This window comes from Ptychodera flava, chromosome 4, assembly GCF_041260155.1.
Source record: "Ptychodera flava strain L36383 chromosome 4, AS_Pfla_20210202, whole genome shotgun sequence".
In the NCBI taxonomy this organism is placed as follows: Eukaryota; Metazoa; Hemichordata; class Enteropneusta; family Ptychoderidae; genus Ptychodera; species Ptychodera flava.
In genome coordinates, this window is record NC_091931.1 from 8301222 (window position 1) to 8320508 (window position 19287).

The 19287-nt window shown below is 37.4% G+C and overlaps 1 long non-coding RNA gene across 1 annotated transcript; it reads left to right on the forward strand.

Annotated features, from left to right (window-relative positions):
• The first annotated feature begins 10793 nt into the window (after positions 1-10793).
• LOC139130816 (uncharacterized) lies at positions 10794-19242 on the forward strand. Its single transcript, XR_011551988.1, has 3 exons — positions 10794-11635; positions 16473-16793; positions 19092-19242. It is a non-coding gene; the product is annotated as an uncharacterized lncRNA (long non-coding RNA).
• Positions 19243-19287: the final 45 nt, after the last annotated feature.

The window sequence follows — 19287 nt, forward strand, 5'->3', positions numbered from 1 at the left end:
TAACCCAATATGTAAGATATAAAGGAAAATGAGGGCAACTCCACACATCGGCTCTACCAAGATTGTTTTTATTACGTTATGGTGAATAAAAGGATCATTGCATTTATTTTGTGTGGAATACATGGCGAGACACCGGTGAATCGATAGTGCTTTGACCCTAGTCATGTGATTTGGGTCCCCGGTAAACCGATTTGTTGATTGAGTGATTCGTCTTAACGGTGTTTCGGAACCAAAAATGGGGTTCCTTCATCAGTCGCTCTCTTGTTTGTATCCCATCCGCTTGGTTGTGTGATGAAGTCATCTTCGTCCTCGAGGAGGAGAAGCCAGATTCGTTATTGAGAGAGTTAGCCACTATTGACTGACTCTATAGTGAGCGATCCGGTGTATGGTGTCATATTATAATTAACATGACCCAGCATCGACCGGAGTTTCTGGACGCTTATAAGGATTTCTGTTTTAGGGCACATTTTGAGCGTTGCTAGTGCTCGTTATGTTAACAGTTAATGTTGTACTAATCTGTCAACGATTAGTTTGTTTTAGGCATCCGAACTTTTAGTTTTATGTCAATTTTTCGTGGACTTTGTAATAGATTTCGGGTCGATATTGGTGCCTGCTTTCCGGTGTTTGAAAAGCATATTGTGAAGGGCTGTTTCGAGAAATAAATCTTGTTTCTCTGTGTTTAGCCATTCCCAGGTTTCATGGTTTTGTTAACAATATTTGCTGTAAACGGCCTTTGAAATCGGTTTGGTCTGAGGAGAGTATTGGTTTATTTAATTCATGCCGCCAACTTTGATTACTTATATGGCAGCTCTCTCAGATTTTGATTTTCTTTGCCAGATGATGTTTCCTGTATTGCTCAGCAATCTTTTCAGTTTGGTTGATTGTAGTACCAATTCGATGACAGATTGCATCTTGGTTTTATACGATAAAGTGGTATAAAATGGAGACAAAAAAAATATTCAGTTTCCCCGTTGTTAAAACCGCTATCGTGAAACCTTTTAACTATTTAAGCGATATGGGCAAAGTGTATTTATTTTGCATTATCACACCGGACTTTTTCGGTTGTTGTTCCGGATATCGACGGGATGCTTACTCCTTCACATGCATATGTAATACTAACCCAATATGTAATAACACTTAACCCAATATGTAATACTAACCCAATATGTAATAACTTTTAACCCAATATGTAATACTAACCCAATATGTAATAACACTTAACCCAATATGTAATACTAACCCAATATGTAATAACACTTAACCCAATATGTAATACTAACCCAATATGTAATAACACTTAACCCAATATGTAATACTAACCCAATATGTAATAACACTTAACCCTATATGTAATAAAAATGAATTTGGGATATAATACTGACCAAAATAAGACTAAAATATGCATAGCAACCATGATCAAGCCCCTTCACAACCTGCAGCATTTCTAAAATTTGATAATTTTTCAAAGGTTTTTCGAGTTTTTTTTACCCAATATGTAATGCTAACCCAATATGTAAGAACATTTCACCTACTAAGTAATAATGTTCGACCCAATTTTGTAATACTAAACGAATATGTAATAACATTCTAACCAATATATAATCCTAACCCAATACGTAATAACATTTAGCCCAATACATACATTCGCATACAAAATCACTTCTAACATCCAATCCTCGGGACATTTCTTCATTATCTTCAAATTAAATTCTCAACCTTCAAGTGCTTGTGACATAGCAATGGACTATGTTTTCAAAGTACATAACATTAATTAATGAGGTACTATGGAATCGATAGAGACCGTGAAGTTGATATACTGAAGATACACTGTAGAAGCTTAATTCTAGCTGTTTCGCGCCTGAGAGACTACAATAATTTAGGCATGCGAAAGCCAACAAATGTGTCTGCAAACAATGAGTACAATACGACAAAAGAAACGTTCTGCAGAACATAGAATAACCAATGAATATAGAGTACTAGTGGCAATAATAAAAATGCAAGCTTTTATATTTCCATTTTATTTGTTGAGTTTAATTTTTATATAACATTTGAAGAGCTGTAACATTTGCAACAGTTAGTGCAACTTCAAAACTTTATTGTGAACCAAGTAAACTTGGTTTCATTCCATCGATAAAAAATCCAGTGGCCAGTCATCCGCCAGACTCTGTAGTGTTTTACATAAACACTTTGTCATCTGTATCATGCATGGTGATCACTTCAAGTCTAATGCAATGCAGTCTTTCTTCATGAAATGAAATTAGGAAATCGTGAACCACATCGATTTTACAGATGTCCTCATTTGTTTTTCGATACACTAAAATTCAAATAGCTGTAATATCACATTCACAAGTCAATTAAAACAACAGCGTCTGCTATTGTTTGTGTTTGCAAGAAGGAAAATCCCTTTAGAGATCGGTGATTGACTAAGTTACCACTATTTGAGTTTTGATTACTGATACTGGGTCGTGTTTGACACACAGTGCACACGCCGCCGGTCTTGTAGAGAGACCGTTTTGACACGTACAACTTCAAAACGTGATCTGGGTGATATGCAACGTTCTCCTGTCAGTGTAAAGGGCGAAATTTTCAAATATATTTTAAGCGTGCAAAATGTTCTGAGTAGATACATATGGCTACGACCTCTGACAAGAAAATCAAGCGAACATGTCTCACGGGAACTTTACTCTCTATACTGTGAAGTCGGCCCTCCAAGAGTATTACAGTGTGACAATGGTGGAGAGTTTAAAAAAGCTGTCGAACGTTTATGCAAAAAATGGAAATAAAGATCATAAGAGGCTACCCATACCATCCCCAGTCTCAAGGAAAGGTTGAGAGGTCCCATGGTTCTCTCCACAAGAAGATGATGTACGACTTTATGCAAATGTCTAGGAGGGGATTAATTGGGCCAAGAGGCTTAAAGAGTACCAGAAACTTCAAAACGAAGAACCAATGGAGGTTCTCGGTAATCGTTCCCCCTTCGAGGTATTTTATGGCAGAGTTTCGAATGCAGTGACAGAAAGACATCCCAATGGTTTGACGTGTAGGGAAAGTCGTACAAGGAAAGACATCGACATCGCTCCGAGAGAAAGTGATATTGAAAAAAGTCAAGCACGTACTTTAAAAATAAGAGCTAGAACAAAGACAGTGGAGAAACAATGGGCTGAACGGTACATTCACAGAAAAATGAAGAATAATCCAACGTCGATCTATTATGTTGGTGAATGTGTTTTCATTCGATTTCCATTTTCCAGAACAAGTCAAAGCGCTCCTAAACGTCGGTTTGTACTCGAAGCAATAATTATGAAACGGAATCTTAGAATATCAAAATACAAAGTTTCTTACAAAGACCCTATAACACACGAGCAGGTATCATCATGGATATCAGTGCAAGACATTACTAGTTTGACTGTTGAAAAGAAAAGCAAAGAAAAGATCTCGCAATGAAAAAGGCGTCAAGAAAATACAAATGTATAAAGCAAAACTGTTATGCCATCGTAACACTTTCTATATTCCTCTTCTTAAAGATGACAACTATGAACTTTTTCATAACCGGGGATACGAGGTTGTTTTCGATCCCGATGGTGACGGTAACTGTCAATTTGCTGCATTAGCTTATTCTTTACAGGAGGTTGGGATTCATCGATCTCACTACACTCTTCGGAGGGAGATCGTGGAATACCTTGAGGAAAATCCATTCTCTGTAGATGGCAGCCCCCTGGCGTTATTTGTCGACATTCCCTGGTCCGAGTACCTTCGAAGCATGACTATGGATTCAACATACGGTGATCTCATGACTCTCCTAACCGCGGCTGACATTTACCAAGTTGAAATCGTCATCATTTCTACTATCTCCTCTGATACGAGCACTGTCATAAGTCCCCAGTATCGGAAAGCATTGCTCGTGTTTTTCTGGGGCATTTTTCTGAAGATGACGGAATTCATTATGTTTCTCTGTCCCACAGTAATTTCAACATTGAAAATATATCTGCCACGGGCCAGTTACAAGGCAGTGAAGAAGAGGACAGAGAATCGTTTGGAGAAGAATCGGCAGATACATCGTCAAGCTATGGGATGGAGGTTTGTGAAAAAACAATCAGATCGGACCGTCACAATGATGAGGAGGTACAATTGAACCATGTAAGAGTTTTAAGTCTAGAAAGTATGCCAGAGGAAATGATAAATAAAATCGTGGATTATACCTTGACGGGAACAGAACGTACGATTATTGATAGTTTCTGTGCCTTGTACGATGTAAATTCAAGATTTCAGAGAATAACATCCATGTATACAGAAAGACTACCAAAAGTCAGTTACAACGTTGACACTTTTGCAGGGTATCATAGTATGCGACAAATATACAAAGAGTTCGGCCAAAGTAGTGGCATTGTGCTTGCATTAAAGGAAATTATCAACAGCACAAAATGGTTGAACGCATTGGTTAATCTACTGTTTACAGGAACGGGATCATGGATGTATGTTCGTGAAATAATTTGGCGGAATGGAAGGAAATACCGAGTTTTAAAAATTAGGATATGATATGATTGATAAGTTAAAGGTGCTGCCGGTGTAAATTTGATGATTTTCACTATGTGTAAACTGCAGTTTCATGCTCATCTCTAAAACGCATGTTGAGATAAACAGGGTACACACATGTGCAGACTGCATTGCTTCTTTTCACAACTATAATTTCGTGTGATTTAAAAAACCTTTAAAAATAGATACGCACTTCAAATGTGTACAAAACGTGTTGACGGTTGAGAGCGTCATTAATGTTTTTACTTAGTAAATAGAGTAAAATAAGAAAAATAAAGATTGAAAATAAAAATTGAGGTTTTGGGTTCTAACCCGATTGGAAACAACGTATAATAATTTTTACAATATGTAAAAAAGTTTTCTAAGACAATGTGTTAAAATTTTATTACATATTGGGTTAACCCAATATGTAATAAAACGTCCATGCATTCTCTATGGGGACTTTATTACATATTGGGTTAACCCAATATGTAATAAAACTTCCATGCATTCTCTATGGGGACTTTATTACATATTGGGTTAACCCAATATGTAATAAAACTTCCATGCATTCTCTATGGGGACTTAATTACATATTGGGTTAACCCAATATGTAATAAAACTTCCATGCATTCTCTATGGGGACTTTATTACATATTGGGTTAACCCAATATGTTATAAAACGGCCATGCATTCTCTATGGGGACTTTATTACATATTGGGTTAACCCAATATGTAATAAAACGTCCATGCATTCTCTATGGGGACATTATTACATATTGGGTTAACCCAATATGTAATAAAACGTCCATGCATTCTCTATGGGACTTTATTACATATTGGAGAATACCAAAATAGTTCAATGAATTTTTCTTTTTATCCAATAAAGTAAGACTTATATACGAAAGGCCGGTATAATCATTAATCGAAGTTGGTCACTTCAGCCTTTCAGAGCTACCATGTATAGTTTCTTCTCTTTATTAATCCGTGGAAACATTTCTGTCAGGATAATATTCCCGTTAATTTGCCCATAATGTTGTGATATTACACGTCATATTAATATATCGGTAGTCGCTTTCATATTTACCATAAATTGTGTTTGGTTTTATGAATGTTGACAGCTATAAGCGTTCCGCATGTAAACAAACAAGTAAAAAATTTGAACCATTGCTGTTATTTTCTGATTGTCGTGTGGTCAGGAACAAGCAATATTGGTGAAACTTTTCATTCCGTCATGAAATTATTGCTAAATGATTATAAGAAATGTGTGTGTTTTCAGGTATTTTCCGCTGTACGAAAATTAAGGCACAATTAAAATTAAAATTTAAATGCTCGCCGACGGCTTGATTATGGTACGTGGGCGTTCCTAGTTTTTTAGCAAGTTTACTGATCTCAATAATTGTTGCCGCTTTCATCTACAGTTTTGAAGTGTTTTGGCCATACAGGGAGGTGTTGATGGTTGTGAAGCATTTTTTTGTATGTTATGCTTAGTATTATATCCCAAGTTAATTTTATTACATATTGGGTTAAGTGTTATTACATATTGGGTTAGTATTACATATTGGGTTAAGTGTTATTACATATTGGGTTAGTATTACATATTGGGTTAAGTGTTATTACATATTGGGTTAGTATTACATGTTGGGTTAAGTGTTATTACATATTGGGTTAGTATTACATATTGGGTTAAGCGTTATTACATATTGGGTTAGTATTACATATTGGGTTAATTATTACATATTGGGGTGATACAGCTGAGACATTATTGAATTGAGTCTTGTTTATACAGAAAACGATGTGTATTGTGAGTGGTAATTATTTGATGGTTTAATGAATACTTACCTCGAAATATTATTTTGTATTGAATTTGCTATTTTGCGTTCAGTAAATAGCTTTCCAAAAAGAGGGAAGAGAGAAATTGAGAACTTTTCGCCCCCGCAAGAAGGGAGGAGCACGAGGTTAAAAGGACGGGAATAGTTTAAGCTGTCATTCTCTGAAACTATGAATTGAGAAACCGGCGATAAAACCTAATCTGCCTCCAATAACGATTTTATTTTTGTGACTGTAGTTTATAACGTTTTGATAACCGGTATCAAAATGGTAAATGACATGTATTTGGTAAAGTGAAAGGGTTCTTCCATAAAGAAAATACATGGAATATGCTGAGAACCTGAAAGATACTTTTGTCGGAACTTCTTAAGAGACATCCTGTAAAAATAGCAGACAAACCCGTAATAGCCAGGTATGTTAGACAAGTTCACTTTACCTTGAGTGGCCTCGGAACTGTGGTCAGGTGAATGAGTGAAAAGAAGTTGACTTCGCGTGAATCGTTGTGTGTTTGTTTGTATAAATGGAGATCTCCAGTATGTCTGAGTGTATGAATGGAATGACCCAATTCCTTGACCCTGCGAGTTACATAACACTTCTTGTTGTTTGAATTCAGATCTAAAATTAGAAATACTTCAGCTGTTTACATTCAGGATGTTTACTTCCAGGTGTGTAACGTTGACTCAGGTCAGACATAGCTCGCTGATTGTTAGTTAAATTAAGTTCAACCTTGGAAATATTATATAAGAAGTTGTTTTTTTTCCCTTTCAAAATGGATGAAAGAGTTGAACCAAATGTCTCAATTGAACTACTTCCTCGACGAAATCCATTGGGAAAGAGTAAGAAAAAATCAGTAAAGATAAAAGAAGAAGGTAAACCTTTAGCGTCAATTATGAAAAGGAAGAGTCCCCGGGCCCTTCTGACGATTTCACGCGTGTGGCTATTGAACAGTATGGCACTCCCCCTTAAATATAATGAATTTCTATGGAAATTTGGGTTAAATCAGAACCCGAATGATAATTATTAAGTGAGAATAATGTCTGAAGATTAATTAATGAAATTGTCTACTTCTTAAGGCGCCATATATATACACATATATCCGTATACTCGATTTTTGAATACATAGTTTATTACTTATCAAAATATATATTTCTTTTAATTGCATTTATATCTGTATGTATTTTTATATCCATTTCATATTTTTGTGATTGTATCTTGTTCGTCGACGGTGTTTATGTATTTTTAGTCATTTTATAATAGTCGCGCCAGCGGCTTACTGACTACGCATGTGCTTATTCATAGCGAGCGCAGCTAGAGCGGCCGAAGGCCGCTCGCGAAGCGAGCATTAAGACTAATGCGTGTACAAGAAATTTAGAATGGAATCTCTATATACCTACGAGTTTGAAAAGAGAGCAGAGTTCCATGGAGGCGGCCATTTTGAATACTTTTACACGGATTGCGTGAAATTAAAGATATCATCTACCACAAAAACTACTCGACAATGTGTATTGCCGACAAAAGAATCTCTCTGTTCCAAAGAAAGTGTGAAATTTGTTTCAAAATGACTATTTTCGATCACTTTTGAAGGCCCGGATCGGTCATCACTAGGCGCCGCCATTTTGAAACAAGCCTACTCTCGCGAGAACGAACGGTCAACTCACGCGAGAATTAAAAATAGTGTGCTGAGAGCTGGCTACCGACGGGAATATCAAGTACGTGTTTTACATTAGACTGCCTCTGTTCCCGCCCCTGTTTAATATAATAAACTGATTGGAATCATATAATTTACCAGTTTTAAATAATTTTCGTTTGTGAACTTGGCATTTCCGAGTTAAATTGCTATAAAGTTATTCTAGAAAACAATTGACAACAATTCAACCTCAACGAGTCAATGGCTAAGTTATGAATCATGCATCAAACACAGAAATTAGCATGCTATTGCCTGAAAACATCAATGACGATATACTACGCTGCGCTCGCTCTCAGGTCAGACCTGTAACTTATTAATATACTATGCGAGTAACCGGAAGTGTACCCTTCTTTCATGGGCGCCGCCATGTTTTTTTTTTGAGTACTCGTAAATAAACAAATACGAAACAAATTACTATGATATAACATGCCTTTTATAAAATATACCTCTTTTATTAGCCAGTAAATGTTATTATACACCTTGTCGCTGATACAAAGTATCGTTGATATAGATAAACGGAGAAAACTGTCGTGCATATGAACGGGGGCATACGCAAAGAATGCTGGGATTGAATTATAGAAGAGCGCCCCCTGTGTCAATAATTAGATTCAAAAATTGCAAGTTTTTAGACGGAACGCTATAGTTTTCAGCTTGCAAGTGGAAGGTGGGCAGTGCGGTTACCATTGCAATGATAATTATTGCATAATACGTCCCTTGTTTAACGCAATAGGCTGTTATCATAGTAAAAATTGCCAATTTTTGTCCAAAATTTTTACACGCTACAGAAAATCTATACCTGCCCTGCTGCAGGGTTTTACGTCTTGTAAGTACGTGAACTGCTTTCATCAGAGGGAAACTGGGCATAGGTGTCATATAAACGTTTATGAAGTAACAATTACAGTTTATCATGAATCAATACAAATAACATTGCCAATCTTAACCCCAGGCGCGACACCAAGGGCTGAGCCCTATATTGAAAACTATCCGTATATTATATATCTTGTTTTATTTTATGTATATGTATGCCATTTATACTTTAGACTTAGCATGTATTAATGGATTTTATTAATTTTTTTGAGTTATGTTGTATGTTATCCAAACATTTAATCGATTGTGTATTTTTTTATTGCATTTATTCACTTTATCTAATAATATTTACTTGTATGTTAAATTGTTTTAGTATACTCGAATGTGGGACGCATTCCTTGAATTGAGGGAGTGTTACAGACTAAATTTTCTCTGGCTTATTGATATTGTTTTTGTAATTTCGGAATCTGTACAAAGGTCAATGAACGAGACGGCTGAACTTTCCAGGTCTGTGTACGGTTAATGATCATTACGAATTTTCCTTCATCTTGGTTAAAACTCCGTTGTCAGGGACATTCAATGTATTTGCGTCATTGATACCTAAGTATCAAGGATACAGGTAGAAACTTGTACTAGTGACATCTATTGTCAAGGCAGTAGAGTGAATTCGTATCATTAATACCAGACAGGACCCTGGGACGATTACATAAGGGAAATGTTGTATAACGATGATGTCACTTATGCAGATTATGTAAAATTTTATATGATCAATGTCCTATCAGAGAAAGTTTAGTAATGTATTTCTTGAAGGGAAGAATATTTTAATTATTTGAACCAATCAAGAAATACTAGTCGATTAGCGATTGGAGGTTTAACTAATTTAATCTAATTAGGATGCTACAATTTCTTTTAAAAAAGGGATAATCACCCACTATCGTCAGTGGGAGATAGCTGGGCATCTGATGTGTAAACTTGACACTTCAGTAATGAACCCCCATCATTGATATCCAACAACTCTGTGAGTCTCTACTCTGTCAAAGATCTCGAAGGTACCTCTTAGCAGTGAGTTCACTCCCCAGACCGGCGAGGTAAGACTATGCATAATGATATGCATCGTTGGGTGTGTGTGTGTGTGTGAAAAGATTTAAAAATTTAAAAAAAGGAAAGAAAAATTATAAAAACAAAAATTATGACAAATAACATAATTTCTAACACAGACTGAGAGTTAAATGAATCTAAATACAAAGAAAATTAAACGAATAATCAATCAATCAATCAATCAATCAATCAATCAATCAATTATCGATCATTATATATAGATGAAAACATTTCTCAGAATTCTAATAGACCCTATTACAAATCGTACCGTTGATATAGAGAATAGGGGCCTAGTATAAAATTACCGAGCGGATTGTTACTGTCGCATATAAAACACTTATTAGGTCTGAAAAACAGACGAGGCCCAGATAGCGCCATATGCATAGGCATGTTTGTGCTAAAATGATTACGAAGACAAAATATTTACCATCAACGAGAAGAACAAACTCGGAAATCAGTTTTTAAATATCTCTAAACACAACATTTCACATCACAAATGTAAATAGGCCTAGTTAGGCCTAGGCCCCGGCCTAGGCCTATCAGCTATTTTTTCTGAGTGATGATATAGCTATAGCTTAACCTACCCTAAATGATATTGGTTTGTCTTCAGGGCTACAGCCTCCTACATACTCATCGTAGATAACTTGGCGGGGTAATACTCCCTTTAAATCTTCTTTAAGGTGCGATGAAATCCTGCAATCCATGGTAAATTTTAATTTTCAATTCACCTTGAGGCCAGGGATCATGAAGAAACTTTAGGCCTAAAGTCAAGTGTAACAATATGAAGCCAAATATCGTCCTTTTAGTAAACAAATTTCGTTTCTTAATTCTGTAATCCACTGAAAAAATAGGCTCATTGTATAAAAAAATAGTGATTAAAAAAATCGAGTACAATAAATCCGTTTTCGATGTACTGTGTAAACGCCGCTTGAGCGTGAATACTAGTTCGTGTGCGACTCCCCCGGTGCGCATACAAAATACACTTTTCCTCCATCGTTTATGGAATGAATATTCTCAAAATCGCGTTATTTTTGCACGAAATGATATTTAAACACTTACCAATAAATGTACTCTGCCATTGTTAACTTTTTCTACATACGAAATGTAAAATCTGAAAGTCGTCGTCTGCCAAATATGACGGCTGATGACGTGTGCGGCGATCACGTGACTGAAATAGACCAACCAGAGGCGCCGCCCGGTATGGGGAGCTCAGAGGTCAAAGGTAAATTGTTAAATTCGTGTTTTGGACGATATCGGAGCTGCCTGTCGTAGCAAAGTAGCTAGATTTTTAACTCTTCCGTTGAGTAGTTTTGAAATTGCCGGTAAGTTTCTAGCAATAAATTTATTACTCTATTACTTCATGTTAATTTTTTCATGGAATTCGATCATTTTCAGTTAAAATTTCCTCGCCGAAAAAAATCTGTCGGTCTGAGATGTGTGCGACTCAGTGGGTTAAGTTTCATACCTTCTATTATTTATACATGGGACGTAGCGAGGGTAGGGTCAAGTCGGTGTAGTGTGTGCTATGACTGAATGACAGGAGACTCGGGAGGGTTGTATCAAGTTATGTTTTATTCATCTCTTGGCAGATAACGGGTCGAGTGCCTGTGACTCGTACAACACTCGTATTGGAAACTCTTGTTTTACCGACAAAGAATTGTGTGTACCTCACTATGGAATTCACAACAAGAAACTCTGATCGTAAGTGGACATACTGTAATTACCTGTTTATTGTATCTGCTCGTAAAATGTTCTCGCATAGAGGGACAAAGTTCAGTTGCAGTCAGTTGGTTCGCGAGGCAAGTGGTCATGTTTTTATATGCCGATGGTAATGATGAACCAACGGTTTTAGTGATCAGAGGGGATCGGACAAGGCGGACGTTTCGTTACGTTGTCTTACATTCTGTCCCAGTTTGTCAACCACATACATTGCTGCGAATCCGTAGCCTCTGCCACTCGGGTAGCTTGGTCATTGGAGTGGTTGAACACGTCAAGGAGTGGCAGGGTTTGTTTTCGCAGCAACCACATACAGTAGGCCTATAAATCACAGTTTAGTGGGGAGCGGGGGGCCTTTGTTTTGTCTCACGCACGATCGATCGCACAACAGCTTCTGCGACAAGTCACTGGTTTTTGCATACGGGCCAAGGGAATAATCCACCAGCTGCGTTCAACGTGTGTTGTTTTCTGGGAGTTTTTTCTTCTATTACACTACATTTTGACGACATCTCTGCTCTGTCGTCGGCGCGGCGGCCGAGAGAAACAATCGAGGGCCTAGGGGGCCATTAGATTAAGCTACATTTTGTAGGGGTCAAAGAACTTCTCGGGATGTGTTGCTACTCATGTTTATTACCCCTAAGCACGGCCCCCTCCGACCACCCTTGGCGAGTGTCGACGCGTCCCTTCGCCGTGATTTGCTGGAAGTTTTCGAGTCTTTGTTGCATTGCGTCATGCCGGTTACTTGGTTACAGTGTGAACACGTATCCATGGAATGTTCTGTTGCTATAGTCTGTTCGTCGATTGTTTAGACAAGCAGGTGGATGCACTCATCAAACACCGCTCACGAAAAACTCGTATTAGAACCTCTTTTTAACCGATAAAGAACAGTTTAGTTCACCATGGAATTCACGTCAACAAGAAACTTTGATCGTAAGTGGACATACAGTACTAGTTTATTGTATTTGGTCGTAAACTGTTCTCAGATAGGGAACAAGTTAAGTTCCAGACGGTTTGTTCGCGGGGCGAGTGGTCATGTACTTTTTTTTTTGCCGATAGTTGTGATGAAGAGGCGGCTTTAATGACCAGAGCAGAGGGGATAGTACGTTACGTTGTCTTACATTCTATCTTACAGAACATATCATTACTTTTTATAGATCTGTCATCAGTGTACCTTTCAGAAGGTAATCACAGATTTTTGTAATACAAGAGGGAGTGTCCCTTCACGGCGATGACACAAAGATCTTCGACATATCACGACTTTTTGTATACAAGACAAGTAAATAATTCCCCGTTGTATGCAAAGTGTGTTGGTCTCTAGGTATGAATTGAACTGAATTTCTTATTCTCGACCGCGGGTCATCCGGATACTTGCGGTTTTTTACGTCATTTTTGCGTCACAGCACCGTGAAGGGGTTCGGATTTTTCAACCACCAAAACAATATTCAAAGTTTCAATATACTTAAATGACATAACTTTTAGTTCTGATTTTTTCCACACAATTTCATTCATTCATTCGATCTTCTGTATCATTCACCTCGCTCGTATGCGTTTCACCTACTGACGTCACTCCGCGGTCTAGAATTTACTTATTTACATCTTTTCTCTTATGGTACTCGTTGGACTAAGCTAACTAATCTGTAGGGGCCAAATAACCTCTCAGGATGTTCTGCTACTCATGTCAATGTTACCCCTACGCACGGCCCTTCCGACCACCCTGAGCGAGTGTCGACGCGTCCCTTCGTCGTGATTTGCTGAAAGTATTGCGCCTCTGTTGCGTCATGCCGGTTACTTGGTTACAGAGTGAACACGTGTCCACATGATCCATGGAATGTTCTGTTGCCATAGTACATAGTCTGTTCGTCGATTGTTTAGCAGTGCGGACGCAGATATGCGATTTTTCCGTTGTTGCTAAGCATGCTTATGCCAAATTCCATCGTTGCCAAGGGTCCTGGCGTGCGCTTCAGAGCAACATCAGACTGACTGGGTGACGGTTCAGGTAGGTGGAGCTCTCCAAATTTTCGTTTAATTTCGCCAAGTAAGTTTGAGATCGAATATTTTAAGTAATCTTATCTTAAGAATACTGGTCTCCGATCAAATTGACCGTTCATGCAGTAATCCTCCTCTGAATAATGTAAATATGCCCAAAGAAAATTGACATTGCTGACGATAGTGGATTGCATCGTTAGGAGAAAGTTGTCAATATTATGTACTGCTTTCTGATGTTAACATTTCCGTCTCACGGCCTTATCTTGAACAATTTTGGTAATTTCCGTAACAGTTTATGTATAGGAATAGATTTTGTGAATATCGCTTCTGGAGGAGGTCATTTGACAGTACGATAGCGTATGAAATGCAGACACCTGAAAACCGGAATTACATTAACTTTCCAGGCGATATAATTGATGATAACTTCGTTCACAATATTCATATTTAGTATCACGGTCGTTTAATCCAGTTATTTGTTAGGGAAGCATTAAGTTGACAATCTTCTGTCGCTTACTTAATGTATTATCATGCAGAATAGCTATAACCGTCGCGGTATTTCAAAACCAATACCATGCAAGTTACCCTCGAGCCACAGTCACTTGCTGTTCGATATACGGCGATGGCCGCTTTGGTATGCAGAAACATAGAAAGTCGGGAAATGGAATAGCCGCTATACGCACGTACAGCCGAGTTCGGAGACGGATTTTCCTGACAAAAGCTATAGTTTACTTAATAAACCAGCATCGATGGCTTCCAATACCTCTCTGAATCCATACCTGTTATAGTCTATCGTCAATAACGACCTTCTTGCATTTTTGGGTACGATTTCCGATTCTTCTCTCGATTTTTCTCTGACTGTCTACAATGTGACGTAGTATTAAACATGAAAAAAACAAAGTCCCCTTCCTATGACCCGCGTCTTTAGCCATAGCAGTGACTATTTTTTAGCTTCACCTGTACACATTAGAGAAAATGATAGTCTAGAGGGCGATGCTGTATACTAAGTATGCTGAAGTTCATATCAAGTATAGGGAGTCTATTGGGAGTTCACGTCGGATGAGCATTAAGTTTGTGAGATGAGATCCTATCAGAAACAAATGAGAGCATTTAAGTCGGACGATTCCACAGAACAGCTGATATGGAAGGATGTTTTGTGAAAATCCTGTTTTATATAACAATATCTGCGACTGATATCTGTTAATATATCATGCATGTTTATCCATTGAAGTGATAATTTTCAAAGAGTGTCATTCTTTATACAATTTATGCACTAAATTGTCCTAACAATTGACTGAGGACTTGATAAATAATCATTGACAAATACTTTTAAAACATATGTATAATAAATGATAAATTTGCTGGTTTTTAATATGCATGTATATTAATAAGTGGTGTGAACTTATTCTTTCAGATCAACACTACATGGACTGACGGCCAGTGAACGTTATGCGTGACAAGACTGAAACATTTAAATTTCTTTTTGACATGTCATTACAACAATGATTTATTGCCATTAAAGACATTAATCATTATTACAATCTAGATTTGCTGCAATTTTATGAATTTTGGTTCAACGAAGTACAAATATCCACAAAGATTTTAAGATTTATTAGTAATAAAGCTCTACAAGTTACATTTGCTAGAACCGAATTATTGAAGCAGTCTTTTTGAGTAATTACCTGTACAACAATATGCCTTCAGCAATAAAAGTTGCACAAGTGTTAGAGGTTTTAAGCAGGCTTGTTACAAATTTTATCGACAAAGCTTTTTCGACACTTTTACATGAAACCTGTCTGTGTTGTAATGTTGTTGTTATCCTGTACTCTGTCTTCTGGTATAAGTTTTCTGTGTTTGACCCTTGTGAAAAGAGGCTGATACCTATCATGGCTATAGAGTTAAAATAAAGTTTATAGCGCATATTGTTGTTGTATTGTTGTAAGATACTTATTGCATCAAATTGTAAAAGATTTATAAAAAATACGTATTTTAATTTGGTTAAATCGCATAACCTCATCATTAATTAAACCTGTACTTTAGAACAATAATTGTTAAAATAATTGAACTCAGGTATAGTCTTGAAGCTGTGATACTTGTAATTTTTTTCCCTTTCTGGCTCAATATGCAAGAGTGTGCATTTCAAAAAAAAATCAGTGACAATCAGTAATAGTTCATTTATGCTTTTTTAGTAAATTCGTATTGGCCACTTTAGAGATACAAGGCTTCAGTAAATCGCCTCATTTTTTATGCTTAATTTTCTGCACTGTTGTAGGAGAGATACTTTCTCTAGCGCAAAAGTTCAGGATGAGAAACGGTAAACGGTAGCCGACTGGCTTTGTGTGAGGCCTAGCAGCTAGGCGATGTTGCTGTGAGTGTGTGGGGGTTCGAATCCCGTTTGGATTATAGTAAAAATTATATTTGAGAAGCGCTACAATGAGTATCGTCGCTAGAGGGCAACCTTCACGCATGCGCTTTAGCTGTTATTTTAGGGATTTGCAAGGACTAATGAGATGTGAGGAACAAAATAATTCTAAAGTATAAAGTTGAGAATGAGTTGCAACCAGACTCTTCAAGGAAAAAATATGTAACACAATCTTATGTAATTTCAAATGTAAAACAGTTGATCATAGCTGTCTGTGCTTTACATATGATTATTTTCAATGCCATTATGTTTGGCTGTTACTTATAATATGTATTAAACTTTCTCAGCTAAATGCAAATTGTAAAAATTATAGTATATGTCACAGTTATTATTATGTTACGGCATATTATAGTTCTTGTCCTATGAATTATGGAAGGTGATGGGTAACTGACTTGATTTCTTTCATTTTTACAATAGCAGTCACCTGAGCCAGCAGGTACAAAGAACATCCCAAGAAGCCTCATGAATATCTTAGGCAGACCTGCTGGCAAAGGTGACGTTAATTCTCAGAAACTGCTCTCTGGGCATGAAGATCTGAATGCCCAATGTCCCCCAGTGATGCCCAGTAAAGCCCAGCAAGCCAAGGCAAAGCAACCAGGAATTCCAATAACACCTCGGATTCCAAAGTGTTACACACCAGGCAATGTGAAAGACAAGAACCTCACATTGACCATGGGAGCAGTGTATCTCAACCATTATGAACTCAGGTTGAGACTTGGAGATGGGGGATTTGGAACAGTAAGTATATATGCACTAAATAATTTATACACTGGGACAAACCTTATGTCCTTGCACTCTTCTGTTGTCAGTTTTAAATTATTTGAGCAGTCAGTATATTTTTGCAGCTTGAAATGTACCGAAAAGTGGTCAACAAAACAATACCCTCTGTCCTTCAAACAGGTAGAATATAAACAGACAATGTAGTGACAGTTTCTAGAATCTACAGGAAATACATATCCATGATCTAAGAGCAAAAATAAGCATTTGTTTTTGTTATCACACACATCACTTTGAAAGTTTGAACCCTGCACATCATATCTTTTTTCTGCTTCTTGGTATTCAACAAACCTTTGCCATATTATTTCTGCATCAAAGGTTAACTCCACTACCTAAATGATTCACAATATTGACTAAATTTCATGAATTGGAGATTCACAGGCTCACCATCAGAGTTGTTTGACATGGAATCTTAATTGCCATCCACACCAAGAGTATTAACAAAACTGATACAACTATTCATTCAAACATATAATGTCCTTCAGGTATTAGATTGACCATATACCAGATATACCAGCACCATATCTTGCTATTCAATCAATCCAAGGAACAACTAGTGGGAAATAGAAACACCCTGATATTTCTCCTTTGACTCCTTGCCTGGGATCAAATAAATTCACAGAATTAGAAGTCCCTCATAATTCCATCCCAAATAATAGTATATAGGTTTCCTGAAACACTCCAAATCAATAATGTCCCTTCATCAGCGCAAAATTGACCAATCTCTATGCAAGTCTAATGCACTAAAAAACTGCAATTCAAATCTTCCAGTCAGGCACGCTCACAAGGTTTTTCCATAGATTGGGTCATAACTGTGTTAGGGAGGGCATGAACTGTCAAACACGGTCGGCCACACGTTCTGCCGCATCTGTAGATCCAGGGCTAGCACGTACAGGATGTGATTATCACAAATTCTTTTGCATTGCTGTGTCCTTACTTAGTTTACTTAGCTAGATTACTGGACACAAGCATATGCCTGCCTCTATATATATCAAGATCGTCTATCTCACATAGTTGAGGCGAGACTGCAGGTAGTCTTTCTTTCAAGTTATATTTTAATGGCTGTCTGTCCCATAATCTGTCCAGGCTGTGCTCCAGTGAATACAGAGATGGTGCTGTAACAGTGTGTTCTGATAGAGAGATTCACAAATTTACAAATTCTGTTTGTAAACACATGTTTTTGGAGATCCAACTTTGCGTGGTTGTCTGATTTGTTTATTACAGTTCAATGAGAAATGTTGCTACACTTGGATCAAAAACACCATTTAGAATTTTGTCCTTGACGTATTATGCTCATCCACAAAGATTACGCATCTGTCACTTTTGAGTTATAAAAAACCGGTTTCCGGGTCAAACATGGTATGTCACCATACCATAGCAATTGGGGGCCGACCGTCACTCAAAGTCATGCCATCTGCTTCTCACGTCACAGCACTTTCTGTATCAGCATCTAAGCTTCTGTCAGAGTCACTGTAAATTCATGAGAGAGTTGCTATTGTCAGATTTCAATAGCACTTAGAGGGACTTTACTCGCTATCACTACTTATTAGAGTCACTGTTGCTTGCATTGCTATTATAACGACTTTTAGTTCTATTGTCTATATACTTCTCACTCTCCATCATCTAATGGGTATCTAGTGCACCTGCATTAGACCTGTCATAGTCTTTACCATGTTCACTCTGGTCATTCTAAGCTCAAGTTTTTTCTTGCATCGAATTACGCTTCGGACAGCAATTTCTGACCGTTGATGTGGATTGTGATCATCTACCATTGTTTGATTCTCGTAGACAGTGCAGCCATTGTTGGAGAAGGCCGACTTTGTAATCTGGGCATGTGCTATTATACTCTTAACCCTTTGCACCCTGACCCCCTGGTACTCTATGACATCATCGGACATTTCTGTCCGAGCCGGGTTCAAAGGGTTAAATGGTTGATCGTTGAGGGCGCTACAGTCATTTCTATAAAGTGCATAAACGGAGTTTGGTGGTGCGATAGAGACCTCTGTATGTCAGAGGTCTTGAATTGATAACATTGCCAGGTAGTTCTGTTCTTTCTTGGGTAGAATTCTTTCATTTCACGCACCTTCAATATATTTGCATACAATTCTGTCCTATTTATGTCTATAACAATAGCTCAAAGCCCAGAATAGTTTTCAGGAAACGCTACTGGTGCAATCAAAAATGGAATTGTATTACGAACTTAAACATCTGTTTGCTGATTTTACTTTGTGACTCCCTTTAATTTTGAATTCATTGCAGGTGGTCAAAGTATGGGATTATGAATCTTGCCAGGAGAAAGCAATGAAAATTATTGAACTGGGCAACAACAGACGTTTGCGTAAGCTTCTGAAAGGTGAAATTAAAATTCTGAGTTGGATTCAAGAAAAAAATAGTACAGGAGAGAATGTACATATAGGTAAGCAAAGTATAGTCACATTTCTTAACCTTATCTTAA